The sequence below is a fragment of the Narcine bancroftii genome, chromosome 14 (genome assembly GCF_036971445.1).
Source record: "Narcine bancroftii isolate sNarBan1 chromosome 14, sNarBan1.hap1, whole genome shotgun sequence".
NCBI classification, from domain to species: Eukaryota; Metazoa; Chordata; class Chondrichthyes; order Torpediniformes; family Narcinidae; genus Narcine; species Narcine bancroftii.
Genome location: NC_091482.1, coordinates 3,566,550 through 3,572,574, shown reverse-complemented (window position 1 = coordinate 3,572,574; position 6,025 = coordinate 3,566,550).

Genomic DNA, 6,025 nt, shown 5'->3' with positions numbered 1-6,025 from the left:
AAAGGCAAGACAATGGATATACTTTCTCTTATTAAAGAATACATGGATTCATTTAAAGAATGGCAGCACAAGTATTGAGTGATTTAACAAGAAGAATAAACAGTACAGAAGAGAAAGTGAATAAAATAGTTATGACCATATTAGAAATAGGAAAAAGAATGGACAAGGTGGAAGAACGAGAAGCAGCAGTAGAAATGGAGGTTGAGGACTTAAAAAAGAAATTAGAGGAATCTAATAAAAAAGTTAAAAAGACACAAGAGCTGTTATCTCAGAAAATAGATATAATGGAAAATTATAACAGAAGAAATAATATAAAGATAGTGGGCCTTAAGGAAGATGAAGAAGGCAAGAATATGAGAGAGTTTCTAAAAGATTGGATCCCCAGGATCTTAGGATGTCCAGAACTACAGCAAGAAATGGAAATAGAAAGGGCACATAGAGCATTAGCCTTGAAACCACAACAAAATCCAAGATCCATTTTAGTAAAATTCCTAAGATATACTTCAAGAGAAAAGGTACTGGAGAAAACAATGGAGAAATTAAGAGAGGACAACAAGCCACTGGAGTACAAAGGGCAAAAAATTTTTATTTGTCCAGATTTAAGTTTTGAACTCCCAAAGAAGAGAAAGGAGTTCAATACAGCAAAGGCGATTTTATGGAAGAAAGGGTATAAATTTATACTAAAGCATCCAGCGGTATTGAAAATATTTATTCCAGGACAGCAAAACAGACTATTCTCGGATCCAGAGGAAGCACGAAAATTTGCAGAACAATTACAAAATAGACTGAGAGATGAAGACGTGTAACGAGAGTACAAAAGACTGCGAACTAAAAAGACACATACGTTTTGAACTCCTGAAGAAGAGGAAGGTGTTCAATACAGCGAAAACGACCTGATGGAAAAAAGGATATAAATTTATGTCAAGCTACCCAGCGGGACTTAAAATAATTATTCCAGGGCAACAAAACAGACTATTCTCGGATCCAGAAGGAAGGAAATTTGCAGAAAAACTACAAAACAAGCAGAGAGATGAAGACATGTAATAAGAATAAAAATGACCACGATCTATATGTATGTGTGTAAAGGGGTATATGTATGTGTATATATATAGTGTGCATACATGAATGTATCGGTATTTAGAGGAAAATATATAGAGTATAGACAAGAATTAATAAGGGAGGGAAATGGAATAGAGGGAATAAGGAGGGAATTAAAAGAGTGACCTTTGTTACATATGAAAATTGAAATCTTTTCTGGGGGGGCTGGGTGGGGAGGAGTTACGGTCACTGCAAAATCAGCTGACGTTTGCGAGTGAATTCGCAAATCCAAATGGAGAGGGGAGATGTGGTTGTCCGACAAGAGATAAAGGACAACTCAGGAGGGGGAGGGGAGATTGGGGTTAAAGAAGTTTTAAATAGGAGAATAGGGAAAATGTTTGATGTTTTAGAAATGTTGTCTTATAAAGTGTTCAAAACAAGAAAGCAGAAATGGATAAGAAGGAAAGGTAATGATGGAGAAACAGAAAGGGAAGATAAACAAAGTATAAACTGGCTACGTTGAACTATATGACTTTAAATATTAATGGAATACATAACCAAATTAAAATAAAGAAACAGCTAAATTTACTGAAAAAAGAAAAAATTGATACAGCATTTGTGCAAGAAACACATTTAACTGAATTGGAGCACAAGAAATTAAAGAGAGATTGGCTAGGACACGTAACAGCAGCGTCGTATAATTCCAAAGCAAGAGGAGTAGCTATATTAATTAGTAAAAATGTGCCAATTAAAATAGAAGAGGAAATAATAGATCCAGCAGGGAGATATGTAATGATAAAATGTCAGATATATTCGGAATTTTGGAATCTACTCAATGTATATTCACCTAACGAAGAAGATCAAAACTTTATGCAAGATATCTTTTTGAAGATAGCAGATACGCAAGGGAACATATTAATAGGAGGGGATTTCAACCTGAATTTGGATTCAGATATGGACAAAACTGGGGAAAAAATTAACAGAAAGAACAAAGTAACCAAATTTATAATTAAAGCCATGGAAGAAATGCAACTTTTGGATATATGGAGGAAACAACACCCAAAGGAAAAGGAATATTCATATTACTCAGCTAGACATAAAACATACTCAAGAATAGACCTATTTTTGTTATCAGCTCGTATGCAAAATAGAGTAAGAAAAACAGAATATAAACCTAGAATATTATCGGACCATTCATATTGACAATAAAGTTAGAGGACATCCCTCCAAGAATGTAGAGATGGAGATTAAACTCCATGTTACTCAAAAGGCAGGATTTTAGAGAATTCATTGAAAGACAAATTTAAATGTATTTTGAAATAAACACGGAATCAGTGAAAGATAAGTTTATACTATGGGACGCAATGAAAGCGTTCATTAGAGGGCAAATAATAAATTATGTAACCAAGATGAAGAAGGACTATAATCAGGAAACAGAGCAGTTGGAAAGGGAAATAATAAATATAGAAAAAGAATTAGCAATGAAGGACGATACAACTAAAAGAAGAGAATTGGCAGATAAAAAATAAAATATGAAACACTACAAACATATAAGGTGGAGAAGAATATAATGAAGACAAAACAGAAATATTATGAACTAGGTGAAAAAACACACAAAATTCTAGCATGGCAGCCTAAGACAGAACAAGCTAAGAAAATGGTATTGGCATCAAGGAAAAAAGACAAACAAATCACATATAATCCAAAGGAGATCAAGGAAAACTTTAGAGAATTCTATGAACAATTATACCGAACTGAAAACGAAGGGAAAGAAAGGAAAGTAGATGAATTTCTAACTAAAGTTGAACTACCAAAACTACAAATAGAGGAACAAAATAAATTAACAGAGCCATTTGGAATAGTAGAAATACAAGAGATAATAAAAAAATTACCAAATAGTAAGACAGCAGGAGAGGATGGATTCCCAATAGAATTCTATAAAACATTTAAAGATTTATTAATTCTGCCCCTCCTGGAAGTAATCAACCAGATTGATAAAACACAAAGCTAACCAGATTCATGTAAAACAGCAATAATTACAGTAATACTAAAGCAAGGGAAAGATCAACTCGCACCAGCGTCATATAGACCAATATCTTTACGTAACACAGATTATAAGATAATAGCTAAACTATTAGCAAACAGATTAGCGGAGTATGTACCGAAAACGGTAAATCTAGACCAAACTGGATTTATCAAAAAAAGACACAACAGACGATATTTGTAAATTTATTAACTTAATTCATGCAGTAGAAGGGAATAAAGCGCCAACAGTAGCAGTTGCTTTAGACGCAGAGAAGGCCTTTGACAGAGTAGAAATGAATTCTTTGTTCAAAGTATTGCAAAAATTCAGTTTACCGGAGAAGTATATTAATTGGATTAAAGCATTATCTAAGGGACCATTGGCGAAAGTGACAGTAAATGGACATGTATCAAAGCAATTTGACTTAAGCAGGTCAACACGGCAGGGATGCCCACTATCACCTTTATTGTTCGCGTTAGCTATAGAACCACTAGCAGAATTGATAAGAACAGAAAATAATATAAAAGGGATAAAAACAAAAGACAAGGAATATAAAATCAGTTTATTTGCGGATGATGTTACAGTATACTTAACAGAACCAGAACTATCAATAAAAGATCAACGTAAATAAAAGTGAAGCAATGCCTATGAATAACGTGGATTTCTCAAAATTTAAGAAGGAATCACCATTTAGATGGCAAATGCAAGCAATAAGATACCTAGGTGTACAAATAAATAAAAATCTCGGCCAACTATATAAACTCAATTATTATCCACTAATGAAAAAATTACAGGACGATTTAGAGCATTGGAAAGCTTTACCACTTACACTAATAGGAAGGATAAACTGTATTAAAATGAACATTTTTCCAAGGATATTATACCTATTTCAGGCATTGCCAATACACCTGACAGAGAAATTCTTCAAGGAGCTAAAGAAAATAATAAGGAAATTTTTATGGAAAGGGGGGAAACCGAGGATAGCACTAGATAAATTAACAGAATGGTATAAACAAGCAGGCTTACAACTGCCCAACTTTTAAAATTATTATAGAGCCGCACAATTAAGGTACCTATCAGATTTTTATCAAACAAGGGAAAAGCCAGATTGGACCAGATTAGAATTAGATAAAATAGGGGAAAAGATACCTGAACACATATCATATAAATGGGATGAAAAATTGATAAAACATAGAAGTTCTCCAGTATTGCATCATCTACTCAATATTTGGAAGAAGATTCATGTAGAAAGAAATAAAACAAATTATCAATGACCAAAACTAAGATTGACGCAAAACAAGTTACTCCCTTTTACAATAGATAACTTTTCCTTTAGAGAATGCGAGAAAAAAGGGATTAAAAGAATAGAAAATTGTTTTTCAGGAAATAGATTATTATCCTTTGAACAAATGAAAGATAAATACAATACAACTCAAGATACAGTGCTGGTATATTACTAATTGAGATCCTACTTGAAGGACAAATTAGGAAGCCGTCTGAGTTTACCAGAGGGAAGTAACTTTGAATATGTGATTACAGATACAATGATAATCAAAAGATTTATAACAAATATGTATATTAAACTGCAAGAAAAGGAGAATGAGGAAACAAATGGTAAAACCAAACAAAAATGGGAACAAGATTTAAATATAAAGATCAAAAAGGAAACATGGGAGAACTTATGTTCTGGAACGATGAGAAATACAATAAATACGAGGTTACGCATGATACAATATAACTGGATACACAGACTATACATTACACCTCAAAAGTTAAATAAATGGGACCCAACAATATCTGATAGATGTTTTCGACGTAAAAAAGAAATGGGAACAACAATTCATGCAATCTGGACATGTGAGAAAGTAGAAAAATTTTGGAAAGATCTCAACCAAATATTAAATAAAATTACAGAAAACAATATACCAAAGAATCCAGAGATCTTCCTCCTAAGTAACATAAAACACAAAGAATTTGGAATTGATTTGGAGGATGCACAAAAAAGATTTGTTAAGATAGCTCTAGCCGTAGCAAAAAATGTATTATGTCAACCTGGAAATCAGAAGATAATTTGAAAATACAACAATGGTATATAGAAATGAATAAATGTATTCCATTAGAAAAAATAACATATAGTTTAAGAAATAATATTGAAATATTTGAACAAATATGGGAGCCTTACATGAAACACATTAGAGAAAACCTACCGGGGACATTCACTACCTAAATTAACGAAAGGAGAAGGAAATAAAAAGAATTGAATCAGTGGGATTTCTTGTTTATTTTTATTGAATGACAACATTGTTTCACTGGTTTAATGTATCCAAGATTTTGTACTTTAAATGGATGGGAGGAGGGAGGTAGGGAGAGGGAGAAAATGGCACTGTATATATTTGTAAGGGAAAAAATATGTATCATGGTTAAAGTGGTTTATGGTGCGAAAAATAAAAAAATTAAAAAAGAGAGGGGAGGGGGTGGCTGTGAATGGTGAGGGAAGGGGGTGGCTCTGTGAGTGGAGAGGCAAGGGGTGGCTGTGAATGGTGAGGGAAGGGGGTGGCTCTGTGATTGGAGAGGCAAGGGGTGGCTGTGAATGGTGAAGGAAGGGGGTGGCTCTGTGCATGGAGAGGCAAGGGGGTGGCTCTGTGCATGGAGAGGCAAGGGGGTGGCTCAGTGCATGGAGAGGGAAGGGGGTGGCTGTGAATGGAGAGGGAAGGGGGTCGCTGTGAATGGAGAGGGAAGGGGGTGGCTGTGAATGGAGAGGGAAGGGGGTGGCTGTGAATGGAGAGGGAAGGGGGTGGGAAGTCACGTGACGGAGTAGTGGCCGGACGGTGAACTCCAGCCCTCTCCAGAAAAGTTGAAATAAATAAAGGAAAGCACAAAGTCACAAAAATAAATATTAAAGTAAAGTGAATATAAAGGTGGAAAGAAGATGGCGACGAAAAATGAAAAATCGAAACCAACGTT